Source organism: Pseudopipra pipra, chromosome W (assembly GCF_036250125.1).
Source record: "Pseudopipra pipra isolate bDixPip1 chromosome W, bDixPip1.hap1, whole genome shotgun sequence".
NCBI lineage: Eukaryota > Metazoa > Chordata > Aves > Passeriformes > Pipridae > Pseudopipra > Pseudopipra pipra.
In genome coordinates, this window is record NC_087580.1 from 31,793,905 (window position 1) to 31,813,627 (window position 19,723).

Genomic DNA, 19,723 nt, shown 5'->3' on the forward strand with positions numbered 1-19,723 from the left:
AATCTGGAGTGGAACATTTGGGGAACACAGGATAATCAGTCATTCCATGAAAGCCTTGGAACATTCCCTGCCTGGGTGTGGGTGTGAATTGACTGTGGTGTGAATGTTGTTGTTGTGAATCTAGAATTCAGTCACTGTTAAACTTTAGCAAATGCTGTTGAACCACTTGATAATTGTTCAATTGGTCAATGATTAAATGCTACTAATCTCTTTTGTCAACTTGTCTTTGGATCCAAATCCTTGGTGCCCTGACCCTCTTGCATGCCAAGGCTCTGTGTAAATCATTCCCTTTCATCAAAAAATATATATTTTTCATGACTTCCACTTTAAAATCTTCCTTCTTAGCTAAACTACAAAACAACTCCAATCAGTTGTTGATGTCTGGAAGACTTTAAGACAATTAAATAAAAATAAATAATTTGTTTTTCAGTGTTTTAATGAGTCCCACAGTGTGTTTGGTGCTGCATCATCTGTCAGTCCAAGATGGGCCATGTTAGAACTGGTGAGGAGCAAGGTTGATCATACAGGGTCAGTCTGAATCTCCTAAAGGGGAAACTCAGCATCAAGATCACTTGGAGAACACCTCTATCACCTCTTCTCTGAACTACAAAATATCCACATTGAATTAAAACAAAAAAGTACAAACTTTGAAGACTTGTTTTGAAATTGCCTTGAAGACAATTAAAGGAAGACAAAGAGATCCTGAGGGATTTCTGGATTCTAATGAGCCCCACGGTGTGTTTGCTGCTCAGCCCATGATCCTGAGGTACTGAGAGAAGATTGAAGCAGCTGCTGAAGAAGTCAGAAGCCAAAGTCCAAGTGCCTTGAAGCATTGCTGGGCCCCACTGAGGGCAGGCCCTGACAAAGCCTCCCCAGGGACTCCTTGGAGCAGCTCCTTGGAGGCCAGGAGTGCAGGCAGACAAAGGCTCTGGGCAGGCCCCTGCAATGCTGAGCAAAGCCTGCCTTGGTTTTGTGGAGCACAAAGGCCAAGGCCTGAGCCCCAGGCCCTGGCCCAGCAGATCCTGTCCCTCCCGGCTGGCTCAGGGCTGTTTGGGGGCACTGGGATGGGAGGGGGAGGAACAACAAAGGCCCAAAACTGGGCAACCCCTGCCAGGCTCCTGAGGGAGGGGCGAGGCAGAACCCAAGTGCAGAACCTGCCAGGCAAGTTGCTTGTGGTGGCCTGAGTGGCAGAGGCAGCTGGCAGAGGCAAGGGGACAAAGGCCTGGGTGCCTTTGGGCCTTGCAGCCCTGCCAGAGCCCTTGGCCATCTCTCCTGCAGGCTGTCCTGCCCTGGCCCTGCTGCTGCTCTGGCCTTGCAGGCTGCACACACCCCTCCTGCTTTCCCAACCCCTCCAGCAGCATTTCTAGACCCTCCCTGATGTCTCTGCACCAGCTCTGGCTGTTCCCTGGAACACAAAGCCATGGGCTGATCCTGACTCCCTCTGGGTCACCTCTTGCAGCACAAGGGTCCCCATTGAGTGACATTTCTTTTTCCTCACCTTCAATCCCAACCTTCCATGCTCCTCTTTGTGGAGATTTCATTGTATTTCCAATATGGACAAAAGCTCCATCCTGTCAGATCTCCTCTAGACCTCCTCCAGTTCTTCCTCATTCCTCCAGAATGGGGAACCTCACAGCCAGACAGACCAGTCCAGATGTGGTGACCCCAGGGCTGAGTCCAGGGGGGTGACAACTCCCTTGTCTGGGTGCCCACACTCCCCCTAAGGCAGCCCCATGTGCAGTTGGCCTTAAATCAAGGGGCCATTCTGATTCTTTGTAGGGTCACAGAATCAAGTGGCACCGTGACACTGCAGGGCCTCATGGAACCAAAGGAATGCAGGGACACTGTGGAATCTCATGGAACCAAGGGACCATTGTGACAAGGGCCCATTCCATGACTCTTTGGAACAAAAGGAACTCTGAGACATCCCAGAACCCTGTGGAACCAAGGGGCCATAGTGACACTGTAGAGTCTCATGGCACCCACTGTGCCTCCCTAGAATTCCATGGAATCAAGCAGAGCCACTGCCTCCCCCCCGCTGCCCCGCTTGGACACCTCTGGAGTCAGCGTGTTCTTGGGCAGCACAACTGATCTCGGACCAGAGAGTTTCCCACATTTTGCTTTGTCCTCTCTTTCCCCTGGTTTTGTTTTTTGTTCTTTGTTCATTCAGAGGGAAAAGGGGGAAGGAAGGCACGTGTTTATCCCTGGTTTTATCTGTTTACAAAAGGGAGTTGGGTTGGGGGGGAGAGAGGAGGCAATTTCTCTCTCTGCTGTTGCTTTGAACTCTTCTGTTGGTATTGCTGGTTTTGCTGCTATATTTCTTGTCAGTAAACTCTTATTTTGTCACTTATACCTCCTTGTATTTTGTCTCCCTGTAGTGGTGGGGAATAAAAGAGAAGTGAATTCATTTTATTGGAGTTCCCACCCCAATATGTGTCTTTAAACCAGGACAGGTTGCTCAAGGGCTCCCTGAAATTTGGCATCATCCACAAAGGACTGGAAAATACATTTTGTCCCATTGTACAGAGAGATAATAAAGATGTTCTATAGTGGTGTTCAAGGGCTGCTCACTGAGGGATTTCACCAGTAAGTTGCTGCCAAGAGGACTTTGTACCATGGATTTTATTTGACACTCTTCATTCAGCCAACTTCCCACCCACCACATCTTCCACTTCTTCAGTCCAGCTGTCACCAGTCTGGCCATAAGGAGACAACAGGACAACATGTCAAGTCATGTCAAGATCCTCTTCTATTCCCTCCCACAGCGGTTCTGCAATCCCTGCCTTGTCCTTCCCATGCCTGGCAATGGCTGCAGGAGGACTTGCCCTATCCCCTTCCCAGCCTGAGCTGGAAGTCTCCCAACCCTCCTTGCTGCCCTGTTTGCAGACTGCTTCCATGTCTGCCTTTGCCAAGGCCCCAGGAAGCTCTGGGATGGCTCTGGCCTTTCCAAGGGTTTGGGAGAGGTCTCCCAGTGACACTGCCCAGCCTTCTCAATAGCCCTGACACCAAAATTTTTCCATAGCCCACACTTCCAGAGGAGTGCCCAGGACACAACACAAGTTGTCCTGGTGGTTCTGGAGAATTAAAAGGGATTTCTCCCAGGAGGCCAACCCCTCCAATTGCATTTGAGTGCAGCTGAAAGGTTTGCTCAGCATTTTCCCTGGTGCCTCCCTGCCCTTAAGGTTTCTGGCCATCAGGCTGGAGCTGAGGGGGTTGGGCAGGTGCCTGAGGAGGGTGTAGAACAAGGGCTGTGTCCAACTGTGCCAGGAGGGCTGTGCTGGGCAAGGAGGAGGAGGCTGCAGAAAACAGTGGCCCTTGGGAGGTGAGAGGAGCAGCTGGAGAGACCTTGTGCCTGCCCACGCTGGGCAGGAGCTGCCCCAGGATGTCAGCTCTGAAGCACTCCTAGGATGTCCCTGTGAACAGGAGAGGAAGACTGGATCTGAAAATGAAACCTGGAAAGCAGAGAGCAGGAGTGTCATGGGGAAAATGCAGGAGAGTTCCAGCCCTGGAGCAAGGTCACAGAAGAAGTGACCCTGTACATGCAGTGGCCTCAGGAAATCCCACAGCATCCTGGAGATGCTGTAAGAGAGCCCAGCTCTGCTTCAGAAGTTCCCAGGGCCTGTCCCTGCCTGTGCTCCAAGGGCTTCCAGCCCCCAGGACTGTGCTCAGAGAGCACTCAGGCCTTACAGCGAGAAAGGGGCTCAGGAGGACAGTGTGGCAGTGGAAAGAGAGCAGCTCTGCAAAGACCAAGCCCTGCTGCTCCCTGGCAGTGTTGCTGGGCTGGGATTATTGTCCCCTTCCCGTTTGCAAATACACCTTGTCCTGCAGTGTGCTGTCCTTTAGGAACATCTAAGTAGAAGGGTCTTGGACAAAGAAGGCACTGCAGGGTTCTTTATTTTGTTTAAATACTCAGCCAGTACAATTCATCATTTATACATCTCTGGGTCAAATTCAATGGGTAGACATGAAATTAGAAGGCAGATGCATAATAATATTTCATTGCACATAAAATTATTGCAACAACAACCTGATGACCTCCACGAAAATCCTGAGCAGGAAGGCTGGTCCATTAAAGAGGCCCATTCTGAATGCTACACATCAGAAACTTGGCACATAATTGCTCCTGAAAAGCATCCAGTCATTGTTTTTCTTAAGGCATCTTTGACCTCCTGGTTCCTGAGGCTGTAGATGAGGGGGTTCAGTGCTGGAGGCACCACCGAGTACAGAACTGATAGTGCCAGATCCAGGGATGGGGAGGAGATGGAGGAGGGTTTGAGGTGGGATAACAGGACAGTGCTGACAAACAGGGAGACCACAGCCAGGTGAGGGAGGCACATGGAAAAGGCTTTGTGCCGTCCCTGCTGAGAGGGGATCCTCAGCACAGCCCTGAAGATCTGCACATAGGAGAACACAATGAAAATGAAATAACCGAACACTAAACAGGCACTAACCATAAGAAGCTGAATTTCCCTGAGGTAGCCTGAGTGTGAGCAGGAGAGCTTGAGGATGTGTGGGATTTCACAGAAGAACTGGCCCAGGGCATTGCCCTGGCACAGGGGAAGGGAAAATGTATTGGCTGTGTGCAGCAGAGCACTGAGAAACCCAGTGGCCCAGGCAGCTGCTGCCATGTGGGCACAAGCTCTGCTGCCCAGGAGGGTCCCGTAGTGCAGGGGTTTGCAGATGGCAACGTAGCGGTCGTAGCACATGATGGTGAGGAGGGAAAACTCTGCTGACATGAAGAACAGAAAGAAAAAGAGCTGTGCAGCACACCCCATGTAGGAGATGGTTGTGGTGTCCCAGAGGGAATTGTGCATGGCTTTGGGGACAGTGGTGCAGATGCAGCCCAGGTCTGTGAGGGAGAGGTTGAGCAGGAAGAAGCCCATGGGGGTGTGCAGGTGGTGGTCACAGGCTACGGCGCTGAGGATGAGGCCGTTGGCCAGGAGGGCAGCCAGGGAGATGGCCAGGAAGAGCCAGAAGTGCAGGAGCTGCAGCTCCCTCCTGTCTGAGAATGCCAGGAGGAGGAACTGGGGCATGGAGCTGCTGTTGGGCATTTGCTGTTCCTTAGGACAGGGTCTGTTGAGAAAAGGAAAGCACAGGGAACTATTAAGACAGCCCCCTGTCAGCAAAGCCAGGGCAGTTTTCAGGGAAATCCCCTCCAAGTCAAGGCATTTCTTTTCTCTGTTTACCATCTGCCCTGCACTTTCCCTTGGGCTGCCTTGAAGATGACTTCACACACAGATTCATCCTTAAAAACCCCACCAAGGTCTGTGCTGAGAGCAGGGCAGCGCTGCTTCAAAGGGCAGCTCTGGGAAGTGTCCCCTGTGCCAGCCCAGAGGTGCAGCTGTGCTGGATAGAGCAGGACAGGAGCCCTCCTGCAGAGAAGGCAAGCGCTGGGACAGGAGAGTGCCCATCCCCAAGGGAAGGCTCAGCACTGCCCAGGATCCTGTGCTCATTTCTGATCCTGCCTGAAATATTCATCTCTGAGAGTAAAAGAGTTTGAATTTCAGTGCAGCCTCCTGAACTGAGAGAACAAGGTCTATGCTAGAATGCCTGAGCAGGAAACACACCTCAGGACTAATTCCTTTCCTGTAGCCCCTGTCTTTTGTGAGCTTTGCAAAAACGTCTCCATTCAATATGGTGTAGTGGTCTGGAGCTGTGAGAAGGTCTGACTCTGTAACAGAGAGACATGGAAAAGATCCTCCCTCAGCTGCCAGGTTTGCTCCTTGCCCACAGCCCTTCTGCCCCAGCCCTGGGAGCAGCTCCCCGGGCCAGCTGAGATCTGCCCCTGGCAGGCAGCAGAGTCCCTGACCAGCACAGCACCCTGAGCTGCAGGACCCTGCTCTACCCCACAGCCCTGGGCACCCCTGGCTGCACCCCCGACTTCACAGCTCTTCCAAAGAGCCCCAGAAGAGCCCCCTGCGCACCCATCCCATCAGTGGGGCTGGGCCAGCTTTAGGAGATGCCTCCAGGAGCTGCCCCTGCACTGCCCTGCAGCCACAGACTCACCATGTGCAGTCCTGCCAAGATTCCTCCTGCAGGGAGCTCTCAGCCCTCCTGCCAGTGCTGAGCCCCTTGAAGCTCTGTCTGTGCCCTGCTGGTGTCCCTGAGCTGCCCTGGCAGTGCCCTCAGCCCTGCTGGGCTGTGCAGAGGAGTTGCTCACCAGCAGAGCTGTCTCTTTGAAGCTCTTCTGGCTTGCCAGGAGCTCCCTGTGTGCCAGGAGCCCGGCCCAGCTCAGCAGCACAGCAACAGCCCCAGGCATTTAATGACCCTCGGGGGGTTTGATGTTGTTTACATGAGACTCAGTCCCTGAGAGGAAGTTCAAACAACTTCTCAAGAAGTCAAAGTGAGATTGAAACACTGAAGTTTCTTGTAGTGCTAATGAGTCTCACTGAGGGACACAACTGAGAACATGTCCACAGGTTCCAGTTGGAGCAGAAAAGTGCAGACAGTGATGACAAGGATGGACAAACAAGGGAAGGGTGGCTCTGATGTTGAATAAAGCTTGACTTGTTTCTTTAATCCAGAGGACCAAGCCCTGACCCCAGCCCCTGGGAAGGCAGATCCTGTCCCTGCCTCATTCCTCAGTGCTCTTCCTGGGGCACTGGGATGTGGGATGTGCAATGCCAAGGGCAGGACCATGGGATGGCACCTGCCAGGCTGCTGAGCAGGGACAAGGAGGCCATGAGGCCCCAGGGCTGCAAGGGGCACTCCCCTCCTCCTGGCATCAGGGGCACAGACAGCAGCCCTGGCCAAAGGCCTGCAGAAGGTGGCTGTGTCAGGGCCTTTCAGCTTCTCCCCATCCCTGTCTCCTCTCCAGCCCAGGCTGTCCTACGGTGTCCATGCCCTGCCCCTTTCCCTGCAGGCTGTCGTCATCCCCCCGGCTGCCCCACCTGGCTGGCACCTTCCTGCACTGACATCTCTGCGTCCTCTCTGGCTCTTCCTGCACACACAAAGCCTGGGGCTCATCCAGACTCCTGCTTTGTGACATATTGCACCACAACACTGACCTCAGAGGGAAATTTCTGACTTCTTGTCACCAGTCTAGGCCACCCCAGCTGCCCTTGGTGGCACTAGTTCTTTCTTAGGCTGTTTTCTGACAGGAAGAAAAGCTCCACCAGCTCTGACACACCCCTTCCAGACCTCTCAGGCTACTCCTCTACTGTCCTCAATCTTTGCACCACTGACCCCTGAGTCCTCAGCCTCTATATATGGGTCATGTGCTTGAGGCCCCAAATTCCCTCCTGGGAGAACTCTGGGACCTCTCCAAGGTTTTGGGCAATGACAATAGAGTGCCCTTATCCAGAGGGACACTTTTTTCCAAGGGTTGTCTTGGCAGAATGAGGCACAGTCTCTTTAAACTTTCTGGCACAAGGGAGCTCTGAGCTCTGGGTATGGAGGGAGCTCCAAGTGCCAACCACTGGAGTAGGAGCTACAAATCATCAGGGCTTGTGTTCTTTGGAGGGCCAGACACTGATGAGAGTGGGGGGTGTGTGCACATGGAAGGACTTGAAGGGCACAATGAACTGTCTCAAAACATTGTCAAAGAAGGAAAATCCCATAAGGCACCACAACACACAAGCACTGGTGGCAAACAGGAAGGCCTTTAATTCCAAGGTCTAAAGGGAGGTGAAGATTTGGAAGTAGCCCCCAGAACAGAACTGCACTGTGCAGACTGTGGGAAAGAGCAGACAGCCCCAACAGGAAGCCAGGGCTGGTAAGGCAGGTCTGGGGAACCCATCCAGACAAAGATTCCCACCTGCAGACTGGAAGCACACCGGGCAAAACTCCCACCGTGGCAAGCTGTTGGAAAGGAAGCAAGTCCTTGTAGACGTGCCAGCCCAAGCTGTGGGAACAGCATCTACCCCCCTGAATACCCGGGGCTTGGGCTGGATAAAAGTGATAGCCCAGAAGCACAACTTGGGGACCCTCCACCAAGCAGAGCAGGGTGAAGAAGGACCGGTGGGAGCCTCAGGGATCTCCATGGTGTGATACATTTACTTCATCTCTGTCTCTCTCTCTCTGTCTTCCCACCACCCCTTTCTTCTCTCTCTTTCTATTTCTTTCTTTCTCTCTCCCTCCTATTTACTGTTAAATCAAAGCTGACTTTGGCACATGGTCTCCTTTGCAGCTGAATGTGGGCAGAGGTGTCTCTTAATAATGGGAACCTGAGAGTATCCATGAGGTTTCACAGGGTGGGAATGGCCACTGGATTCCATGAGGTTCCATAGAGTCTCAGGGTCCATTTGGCTTCGGAAGGCTCTGCAGTGTGATAAAGGACCCTTGATTCCATGAGTTTGCAAAATGTCTCAGGACTCCTTTGGTTCTAGGAGGCCCCACATATCACAGTGGCCCCTTGGTTCCATGAGATTCCACAGTGTCTCAGGAATCCTTTGTCTCCATGAGCCCTGCAGTGTCACAATGGCCCTTTGATTCCATGAGGTTCCACAGTGCCAATATGGGCTCTTGATTTCTTGAGGTCCACAGTGTCCCGGGGTCCCTTTGTCTCTATGATGCTCTGCAGTGTCACAGTGGCCACCTGATTCTATGAGGTCCTGAAATGTCTCAGGGCTCCCTTGGTTCCATGAGGCCCTTCATGGCACAATGAATCCTTGTTTTCATGAGGTTCCACAGTCTCCCAGGGTTACTTTGAGTCCATGAGGCCTTGCAGTATCACAATGGCCTCTTAATTCCATGAGTTTTCACATTGTCACAATGCTCCCTTGATTCCATGAGATTCCACAGTGTCCCAGGGTTCCTTTGGCTCCAGAAGGCCCTACAGGGTCACAATGGCCCCTTTACTCCAGGAGGTTCCACAGTGTCCTTGCTGGAACACACAGGGCTGTAATGTTGTCCCCCCTGCAGAGCTGCCTCCAGCTCTGGGCTCCAGCACAGGAAGGACATGGACCTGTTGGAGCGAGTGCAGAGGGGAGCAGCAAGAGGATCAGAGGGATGGAGCAGCTCTGCTGTGAGGAAAGGCTGAGAGAATTGAGATTGTTCAGGCTGGAGAAGAGAAGGCTTTGGGGTGACCTAATTGTGGCCTTGCAGTGCCTGAAGGGAGCCAACAAGAAACATGGAGAGAGACTTTGGACAAGGGCCTGGAGTGACAGGACAAGGGGAATAGCTTCACACTGAGAAAGAGAAGGGTTAGATGGGATATTAGGAAGAATTCCAGGACTGTGATGGTAGTGAGATCCTGGCACAGGTTGCTCAGAGAAGTTCTGGCTGCCCCATCCCTGGAAGTGTTCACGGCCAGGTTGGATGGGGCTCTGAGCTCTGAGTCTAGTGGAAGGTGTCCCTGCCCATGGCAGGGGGTTGGACTGAGATGCTCTTTAAAGTCCCTTCCAACCCAAACCATTCCATGATTCTGTGACTGGTGGGGGATGTGGTGGTCGGAGCTGACGGGCACAGAGACCCCAAAATGATGGAGTTTTCCATTCTGGGTGGAGGAAGGAGGGGGCAGCAGAACTGACACCCTGGATGCTGGTGGTCAGAGTTTGTCCTGTTTGGGAGACTGACTGATCTGGGTGTGAGTGTGGATGTGCTGGAGGGCAGGAAGGCTCTGCAGAGGGATCTGGACAGGCTGGATCAATAATGCCAAGTGTCAGGCCCTGCACTTGGGTCCCAAAAACCCCCTGGAACACTCCAGGCTGGGGGCAGAGGGGCTGGAGAGCTGCTCAGCAGGAAGGGACTTGGGGGTGCTGCTTGACAGCAGCTGGATATGAGGCAGAGTGTGCCCAGGGAGGCAAGAAGGCCAAGGGCATCGTGGCCTTTGTGGAGAAGAGTGTGGCCAGCAGGAGCAGAGAACTGATTGCCCCTCTGTGCTGGGCACTGGGGAGGCCCCACCTGGAGTGCTGTGTCCAGTTCTGGCCCCTCAGTGCCAAAAGGCCCTTGAGGGGCTGGAGCGTGTCCAGAGAAGGGAACGGAGCTGGGGAAGGCTCTGGAAAACATGTCTGCTGAGGGACGGCTGAGGGAACTGGGCTTGTTGAGTCTGGAGAAAGGGGAGGCTCAGGAGGACAAATAGCTCTCTACAAGGCTATTTGTGAAGTGGCTTGTGATTTTTATAATCTGTGTATATAGATACATATGCCTTGTATTTGTGGAAAATAAATCCTTTGCATTAAATGTCCCATTTCACCAGTGAGAACCTGCATTGAGCTTTGATTGTATTTTTTTCTTAATGAGTTCGTATCATTAATGGTTGGGAATGTTGTAGAACTCACATTTGACAACAGTAACAGCAGTAACAGGAGACTTCAGGTATTTGCAGAGGAGATTTTTGGGGCCTCTTTTTTGGTTTTGGGAACACAAAGGCTGATGCTTGGCAAGGATAGAATATTGTTATTGTAGTGTAGGTCATATTTTTATGAATTGATGGATGTCCTGCAGCAAACAGGGCTGATGTGCAAATGTGTGTGTCACTGTGTTCTGGAACTTGGTTGTGTAACTGTCTGATGGGATCTGTGAGAACTAAGAGTTGGTGTTTAGAAATGATCTCATACCTGAAGAACAACAGAGCATATCTGAAATCCCATGGGAATTTTCAGTTTAGAGGGTCAAAACCACAGATATTGCACAGTCTGTTACAATGAAGGCAAGACGAGTCTGATGTAATGAGGGGACTGAGCCTGTTGGACCTGAGACTTGTGTTCCTAATGTTAAATCCTGAAATGTCTAAAGCTGCAACTTTTAACTGACCTGCTCTTCAAAAAATAGCAAAATTAAAGATTAAAATTAAACCCCACAGTGTCAGGAGCAGATCTTGGCTGACCTGCATGTTCCATGCTAAATACAAAATTGAGCACTTCAGTCATAATGGTCTGCACCTTTCCTGGATTGCCCTGATGCTGTTTGTGCTGAAAGGTGTTACAATAAAGGCAGTTTTACCTGTCCCTTGTTTACTTTTCTGAGCTCTTTGGAGCTGTCTTTTCTTGTAAGAGCAATCTATGGTTATCTGTGTTTGTCTGGTGGTAATTTCTCAAGGGATTTGTGTACAGGACTGGGCCTGAATTTCTTGGGTGGTTTGCACAGGTTCTTTGATAACACATTCCCTGGTGATAATTGAAAGCTTTTTATAAAATGTCTTTTGTAGCATATGCTGTCATCTGTAATGCTTGTTTGTTTGGTTTTTTTTCATTCAGGGATGGGACTTGTGTAATACTCACAGGCTAATGCTTGGTCCTTAGGATTTCTTTATTATTTTTAATTTTAATTCAAGTGTTTTAATATCCCATTTTCCCTGCAGATGTGTGGAGGAATTGATTTGCTCACTGTAAGCAAAAAAACTACTCTTGGTCGAAGGACTGGTAAGTTGTTCTTCCTTAATAACATTTACTTTTTAGCTTTTTAAAATAGACCTTCACAAAGGTCTGGCTTTGCACAAAATGATATGTAATGCCAGGATGGTTTTCTGCTTGTTTGGTTTTATTTCTTTTTAAATTAAACTGTGAGCTGATAGACTTCAGATCATTCCTCATATAGTCAAAAAACCATAACACTGGTAGGCTTGAGTAAAAAAAAATATTTAAAATTAATAATTAAAAAATTATTCATCTCTACTGGATGAATACGGGAACAGAATCTTTTCCAGTTTCCTGAACTAAAAGGAATTTGGTCTTGACCTTTTGTTGTCCCTGCCACATTTTGTGACTTTGGACCAGTTTTATCACCAAGTTCAGTCCTGAAGTAAAAAAGTGGAATTCATGAATTGGAGGAATTCAGTTTTTAATGTGTGTCCATGAGCTTAGTTTTGATGCTTTTTGGCAAGTATTTAATCTCTTCTGCTCCTGGGCTCTGTGAGTTTTATTACTTTGTTCCTTCAGAAGTCTTAAAACTGTTTTTCCCACTGCAGGTCTGTGTAGAACAGCAGATTTCTTGCCAGGTTTCTCCTTCCAGCTCTTCCTCAAAACTCTTCCTGTGCCATCCACTGACGCCTTTCTAGCCCCCAATCATCTGCTCGAATCTCTAAAACATGTGACTCATGTTCCATTTTTATATTCATCTTCACATGACTCCTGAATCTTTCTGTGTGCATTTTTGTTTGTTTTCTCACTGGGTTGTAAATGAGCTGTTGTCACATCTGGTTTCTTGGGTAGGACTTTGGCCTTTCAGTTACACACCGAGTAATTCTTCCCTCCTTTTCTGGTTTGTAATCCTTACCTAAAGGAAGGGGCTGAATGTGAAAGCCTTAATTTACTTAATGCAACAGTTGTCTACAAAAGAAGTTGCTTCAAACACCAATTGCAAAAGCATCCAAATGTGTGGATCCTGAAAGATCCAGTATTGCCCTCTCTGGTGAGCGTAGATAATGTTTAGTTGAAGCACTGATGTTTATTTTCCATTTTTTTAAGAAAAGAAGGAAAATACTTGAAAACAAGAGGAGCTTTATTGAAGTGGACATACTTTGCTTAAGGCAATAAAGTTTATTATTTCAAAATAACACCCAAAAAAGAGTGCATCTGTGAATAAAGTCACATCTCACTGGGAATTCCTCTCTAAATCTGAGAAACCTGGCAAACAGCCTTAGCTAAAAATACCCAAACCTACGTGACTTGTGCTTTGACTGCTGTGCTTACAGAGCATCTGATGGTGGTAAAATATAAATATGTAAAAAATGTTTAAATAAAATAAATGTTTAAATAAAATAAATATTTAAATAAAATGGTATCCAAATATAAATTTAAATTCCTATGCCTTATATATATAAAAAAAATATAAATACGTAAAAATGTTTAAATAAAATAAATGTTTTAATGAAATAAATATTTAAATAAAATGGTATCCAAATAAAAATTAAAATTTCTATGCCTTAAATATATTAAAAAAAAAATATAAAAAATGTTTAAATAAAATAAATGTTTGAATAAAATGATACCCAAATATAAATTCGAATTCCTATGCCTTAAATATATAAATATAAATACGTAAAAAATGTTTAAATAAATGTTTAAATAAAAAAAATGTTTAAATAAAATAGTACCCAAATATAAATTCGAATTCCTACGCCTTAAATATATTAAAAAATAAATAAAAATATAAAAATTGTTTAAATAAAATAAATGTTTGAATAAAATGGTACCCAAATATAAATTCAAATTCCTTTGCCTTAAATATATTAAAAAATATAAATACGTAAAAAATGTTTAAATAAAATAAATGTTTAAATAAAATAAATGTTTGAATAAAATGGTACCCAAATATAAATTTGAATTCCTAGGCCTTAAATATAAAAAATAAATAAATAAATGTATAAACACCAAAAACCCTGAAACAACTCAGGAACTTCCTTTTTGCTGTGAATTTGGACTGTGTGAAATCGGCCATAAAAGTTATGTATGAGCAAACTGCCTCTCTTGTGATCTCTCACAATCTACTTATATTAAAACACGGCCTCAAATAAGTAAAAATTAATCCTTTAAATTCTCCTCTTCCCTTGGTACCTCCTTGGATGCACAGAAGGAAAGCTGTGTTGGATTTAGGTCTCCCACTTGAGGAACAGAAGGTTTCAATAGACCTCAAGTGGCTGAAGCCCTGGGTTTGGCCATCAGGCCTTGTCTTTCACTGCTGTGGTCTTTTAATAGAGCAACAGAGAATTGCAGCAAAAAACTGAAGAGAAAAACTTTGTAAATTTTGTTTCAGAATCGTTGCCTTGAACCTTTGGTCGAGGTTGGGAATGGTTTGTCTCCCTTGGCAGGGAGGGTCAGTACTCTTTGTCATTCTGACATGACTGCCCAGGGCCCTGATTTTATCGTGGCCAAAATACTGGGCTTGGAAACCAAAGCAGGAGCTGGTAGGTAACAGCAGCTTGAAAAATGGGCTGATGCCTAATTGATGTGGCAGAAGGAATGAAAGACTCGTGACAGCTAAGAAAAAAATTGGGCTTTTCAGTGCCTACCTCAGGTTAGGATGACTGCCTGTGTCTTAGTGGAGGAAGATGTTTTTGTAACTTTATTGAAACTTGTTAGTAAAATGTGCCTGAATTCCTAAGGAAACAACCACTGTGAAATCTTTTAAACCAAATGTAGATTTCCAAAGTGTAGAAGTTGCTATTAATATTTTGGCCATTCCTGTGGCATCTTTTTGGTGTATGAATAACTCTGAGAACAAGAAATTCTTAATTATAACACATTATCAGGTCTCTTTACTGCTAATTATTTTACAAGGTTGAGAGAAGAGTTTAAGATGAAAGTTGTGGGGTTACTTGCAAAGTTTTTGGTACAACCAATGCAGTTGAACCTGGTGGGGAAATTTGCCCTTAAATTGGTTTTGGCAGATCTCATGAGTGTCTGAGGCAGAGGCCAACCCAACTGGAAAGAGCCTTTCAGGGGTGACTAAGATGTAACTAAATTACCTTTTTGAGAGGTGGGGAAAGCTGATGTCAGGAATTAAATTTCCTTATGTTAGGCTTAGTAAAAACATAATAATACATAAATATTGAAATTATTTTAATGGTCTTATTTATGAGGTTTACAATGTGCTTATGTTAGTACTTCTGAGTGTTTGATTGTGACAGAAATGGACAGCTTTGTGGTATTTTTTTTTTTTATTTTTCATGTTTTGATACTTTGGTCAAGGTATTAACATTAAAAATCATTCAAAATTTTAATTCATCTTCAAACACCAAAATAGATTTGAAATGAGGTTAATGAGAACAGTGAGGGGGGAAAAAAACACCCGAGCCCAAAACCAAAACAACCCCAAAAACTGTTCATTTTTCCATTGTATTTTAAACAAGGAAGTCTGTAGAGCAGCAGAAAACAGGACACGTGGGCAGGTGTGAAAGTCAGACTGGGGCTTGTTGCACTGATTCCAGTGCTCTTTGCTTCAGTGTAACTGGTCATTTTGAGATGAGACTGGGGAAACTGGGCGGCCAGGGCAGAGACCACTGGCTGGCCCCACTGGTTTTTGCTGGGCAGTGGGTAATTTCTGCCTCACTTGTCAGAATCAGCCCACGGTTATCAGGGAATGGGGTAGTGGTGAATTTGGCATTCAGACTAAACTGAGGTTAAACTTACACATATTCAAAAGAATAAAATGATGTTGGAGTGCACACACTGAAAAATGTCAGTCCTATGACCGAAGCTCTTCCCGCAGTCGGGGCACTCACAGGGCTTCCCTTATCAGTGCGTCTGTTGGTGTCCGGTAGGGCACTGGTAGGGCTTCCATTACTGGTGGGTCCGTTGGTGTTGGGTCACATTAGAGCTCTGAGTGAAGCTCTTCCCACACTCCCCACACTTGTAGGACCTTTCCCCGGTGTGGATGCGCCGGTGGGCAATAAGGTGGGAGTTCTGCTTGAAGCCCTTCCCACAGTCGGTGCAGCGGAAGGGCCTCTCATCTGTGTGCGTCCGATGGTGCCTTAGGAGATCTGAGCTGGTCCGAAACCTCTTCCCACATTCCAAGCACTTGTAGGGCCGTTCCCTGGTGTGGATGTGCTGGTGGGTGCGGAGGGTGGAGCTCTGCCTGAAGCTCTTCCCACATTCCCCACACGTGTAGGGCTGTTCCCCAGTGTGGATGTGCTGGTGCTTGAGGAGGTCGGAGCTCTGCCTAAAGCTCTTCCCACACTCCTGACATGTGTAGGGCCGTTCCCCAGTGTGGAAACGCTGGTGTTTGTGGAGACTGGAGCTGCAGTTGAAGCTCTTCCCACATTCCCCACATATGTAGGGCCGTTCCCCAGTGTGGATGTGCTGGTGGGTGAGGAGGTGGGAGCTCTGCCTGAAGCTCTTCCCACATTCCAAGCACCTGAAGGGCTTCTCCCTGATGAGAGGCTGCTCAGGGACCACCAGGTCAGAGCTCCCCCTCAAGCTCCAGCTGCCTTCCCGGCACAGGCTGGCTCTTTCCTCCTCAGAGCACCCTGGGATGGCTTTGGAGCCCCTCCTGCGGGGGGATCTCCGGCCCTTTTCCTCCCCGCTGCCTTCCTGTGCCGTGGAGCCCTTCAAAACGGCCTCTCCCACCAGGGGCTCACGGGGGGATTTGTCCTCCGGGCTCTCCGTCCTCAGCTCGGGGCCTGGGGCAGGAAGCAAGAAGGACAGGCAGGGGATTTGCCTCCGGCCCACAGGGAAGGCCAAGGACATCCCCCCAACTCCGGCCCCGGCAGGACGGCGGCGCCAGCGGGGTTGTCCTGCAGCCGGGGCCATGCTCGGCTGACAGAGCCAGCACAACACCCGCCCAAAGGGACACTGACTTCCTCCTCACCTGCCTGGGGGGCCCAAGGCATCTTCCTCTTCCTCGCAGCCTCCTCCTCCATCCGCCCAAGCTTTGGGAAGGACAAATCCTGATGGGGGGAAAACAAGGGCTGAGCGCGTTGGCTTGGGGGTTCCTCCTGCCCAAGTCCATCTCTAGAACTCACTGGGCATCCTGTGTCCATAAAAACCTCCAAAACACCAAGATTCAGCCCAGAAAAACCCAAACCACCAGCCAGATTCAGGCAAAAACCCCTTAGAAATAGCAAGAAAACCCTCACCACCCCAAACTGCAAAAAGTTGAGATTCAGCTAAAAAATACTCCAAAATATGAAGATTCAGCCCATGAAAAGGTGATGGGGACTGAATTTAACCCTCCAGCAGGAAAGTCGTTTCATTTCAAGCTCGTCTTCAAGGCGTGCCCTAGGATTGGAGCCTGGGCTCTAATTAACCTCTCCTGTGCTACCAAACAGCAGGAGCTGGATGGCCAAGGGACAAACTGTGATCCCTGTCAGTTTCCATGGCCCCTGTCAGTGTCCTTCAGGGAAATTGGGAGGAGGAAATGAAGAAATTGGTTTGGAACTAAACCAGTGTTAACATGGGAAAAACCTCCTTCCATGGAAATAAAACTTCGTTTTTCCTGGGATGAATGAGGTCATTCAGGGATGAAGGACTGGGATTTCTGTGGACACTTGTGCTGGTTTCTTTGGACACTTGTGTTCCTTCAGAGAGCCCCTGGAAACACTCTGCTGTTCACTCCCAGTGCCACCAGTGCCTGGGTCCTGTCTGCAGCAGCAGATTGCAGTGGGACGGGAGAAATGCTTTTCTGAGCCCTTGGGCTGGACACAGGCACAGCCTGACCCTGAACCCAAGGGAAACAAAGACAAATTCCACGGCTTTAGCTGGACCAAGGTTGGGGGGGTTTCCTGAGGGCAGCACTAACCAGACTTTTGTGTGTGTGTGTGAGACAGGCAGAACCACAAATGCCTGCACAGCCCAGAGCAGTCAGTGTGGGGCTGTGCTTGCTGCTGCAGAGACCCCCAGGGAACAAACCCAGGCAGGAGTTTTGGGAGGTGGTGTCCCTAAGGAGGACACTTGCCTTGTTATTGCTTATTATTTGTAATATCTTATAGATCTATCATACAACACCTAAGGATGGATTCTATAGAATATGTGCCATAGATATGATACAGAATATATCTGATTATTGCTTTATCTGTCTGTCCAGACAGATATTGTGTATGCAGAGAGATTGTATTTGAGGGATATGTTCCTCTCAATACCCTGTGAGCTCCACTCCCAGTGCCAGTAAATTCCTGAAGCTCCCACTTCTGTGCCCTGCAGGTTTTGGCAGATTTGCAAGAGCAGGGGAATCATTCCCTGCAGCCCCTTTGCACTGTAGGAAATGGGAGCCCTGTGCACATCCTGCTGCCTCCAGATTCCATTCTGGGTGTGGGAATGACCCTGTGGGGAGCAAAGAAATGCCTGGTTCTGCAGGAGCTGGAGATGCTCAAGGGGCAGCAGGACCAAGTCAGGGGCCTGAAGGGGGCCAGGGGGGCTTTGGGGTACAGGAGGGTCCTGGGGGAGCTGGGGAGGGGCTTTGGGGATGGGGGTACAGACCAGCACAGACCAGTACAGAGCAGGACAGAGCAGGACAGAGCAGTACCTCCTCACTGCTCCCCACATCTCTCCTGGAGCTGGGCCACGTTGTCCTGAGACACCTGAGGCCCCCCCAGTGCCCACCCAGTACAGCCCAGTGCCCCCAGTACAGCCCACTCTGTTCCTGTCCCAGGGTGCTGGGTGATCCCTCTTTGGGGGGGTTGGAAGTGATTTGAGGGGGGGCTGGGGGAGATTTGGGGGGATCTGAAGAGTTTGGATGGGGATTTGGGGGTTTTGAGTGCCTTTAGGGAAGTTAAAAGAGGTCTTGGGGATATTGGGGGGTCAGAGGTACCTATGGGGGGAGGGGATTAAAGGGAAAATGGAGGTTAGGAGACATTTGGGAGGGGTTAATGAGGCCTGGGCGGGCAGAGGAGGGGCTGCACCAAGAGCAGGTGAGTCCTGAGACCCCCCCTGGTGTCCCCAAGACCCTCTGGGTGTCCCCAGTTCCTCCCTTGACACCCCGAGACCCCCTGGTGTCTCCAATGTCCCCAGGGACTTCCCATAGCCCTAATTCCCCCCTTGGCACCCCCAATTCCACTGTCCAGAAACCCCACCCCCCTGTCCCTAAACCCAACCCTGATGTCCCCAACCCTCCATCTCACCCCAGGAGCCCCCCCTGGACCCTCTGACCACAAAAACACCCCACACACACACACACAGAAAGGCCAAGGGCATCTGGGGAAACACTGGGGAGAGTTGGGGGGCTTTGCAGGGCCCTGGGTGATTACTGGGGGATACTGGGACACACTGGGGGGAACTGAGGGACACTGGGAGGGACTGGGGAGTTACTGGGAAATTACCAGGACACACGGGGAGACACTGGCAGGTTACTGGGCCATACTGGGGGTTACTGGGTGCTCACTGGAGGATCACTGGGTCATCCTGGGGGGCAGTGGGAGGTCACTGGGACACACTGGGTGGTCACTGAAGGGGTCACTGGGAGGTCACTAGGATATACTGGGGTCTAGGGATCCCCTTACCCGGATGTGGTACATTTCCCCCCCCGGATTTTGGGGGCCATCCCTAGGACCCCTTCTTTTTGGGGCTGGGGGACCCCCTGGACCCACTGCTGGGCTTTAGGGAACCCCCCAAAATGCCCTCAAAACCCCTGAAATCCCCCCCTCGACACATCAAAACCTTCTCAAGGTCCCCTCAAATGCCCTCAGAGACCTCATCCCTACCCAGCACCCTCTAAACCCTTTCAGTGACCCGCAAAACCCACCCGGGACCCCCCAGTCCCCTTTAGGGACCCCCCAATCCCCCTCAGAGACCCTCAAAACCGTCTAAGACCCCGTAAACCCCCTAGAGACCCCAAAACTGCCTAAAAGGTCCAGCCAGGACCCCCAAACCTCCTCAGAGACCCCCAAACCCCACCTGGCACCCCCCAAATCTCCTCAGAAACCAAAACCCCCTCAGAGACCCCCAAAGCCCTTCAGGAACCTTCAACCACCCCCTGAGTCCCCTCAGGACACCGAACTCCCTCAAGGACCCCTCAAAACCTCCTCGGTTATCCCCGAACCCCCCCGCTAAACCCTCCCGAGCCCCCCCGGGGGGACTCACAGCACTCAGAGCGAACCGCAGGCCCCGCCGCCATCACCGAGTCCCGGCTGCGCGCGCACCGCGGTCAGAGAACGCCGCCGCAGCCAATCAGCGCGCGGCCACGCCCCCGCAGCCCCGCCCCCGCCCCCGCCGCGTTGGCTGCCGGGAATCGGTGATGGCGGCGGGTCGGTCGGTGAGCTCTGAGTGCAGGCGGGGGGTGCGGGAGAGCGGGGGCTGGGGATCCCCTCGGGGGCTGCGGGGAGCGCGGCTGTGGGTGGAAAGGCTGCAGGGCTCGGGAGGGTTTAGCGCGGAGGGTTCGGAGGTTCGGAGGACCCTCTCGGGGGCCGCGG

General features: G+C 49.8%; 1 pseudogene; it reads right to left on the minus strand.

The window, feature by feature from the left end:
- Positions 1 to 14,686: 14,686 nt before the first annotated feature.
- Positions 14,687 to 19,723, minus strand: part of LOC135405249 (zinc finger protein 91-like) — a 360,615-nt pseudogene continuing 355,578 nt past the window's right edge.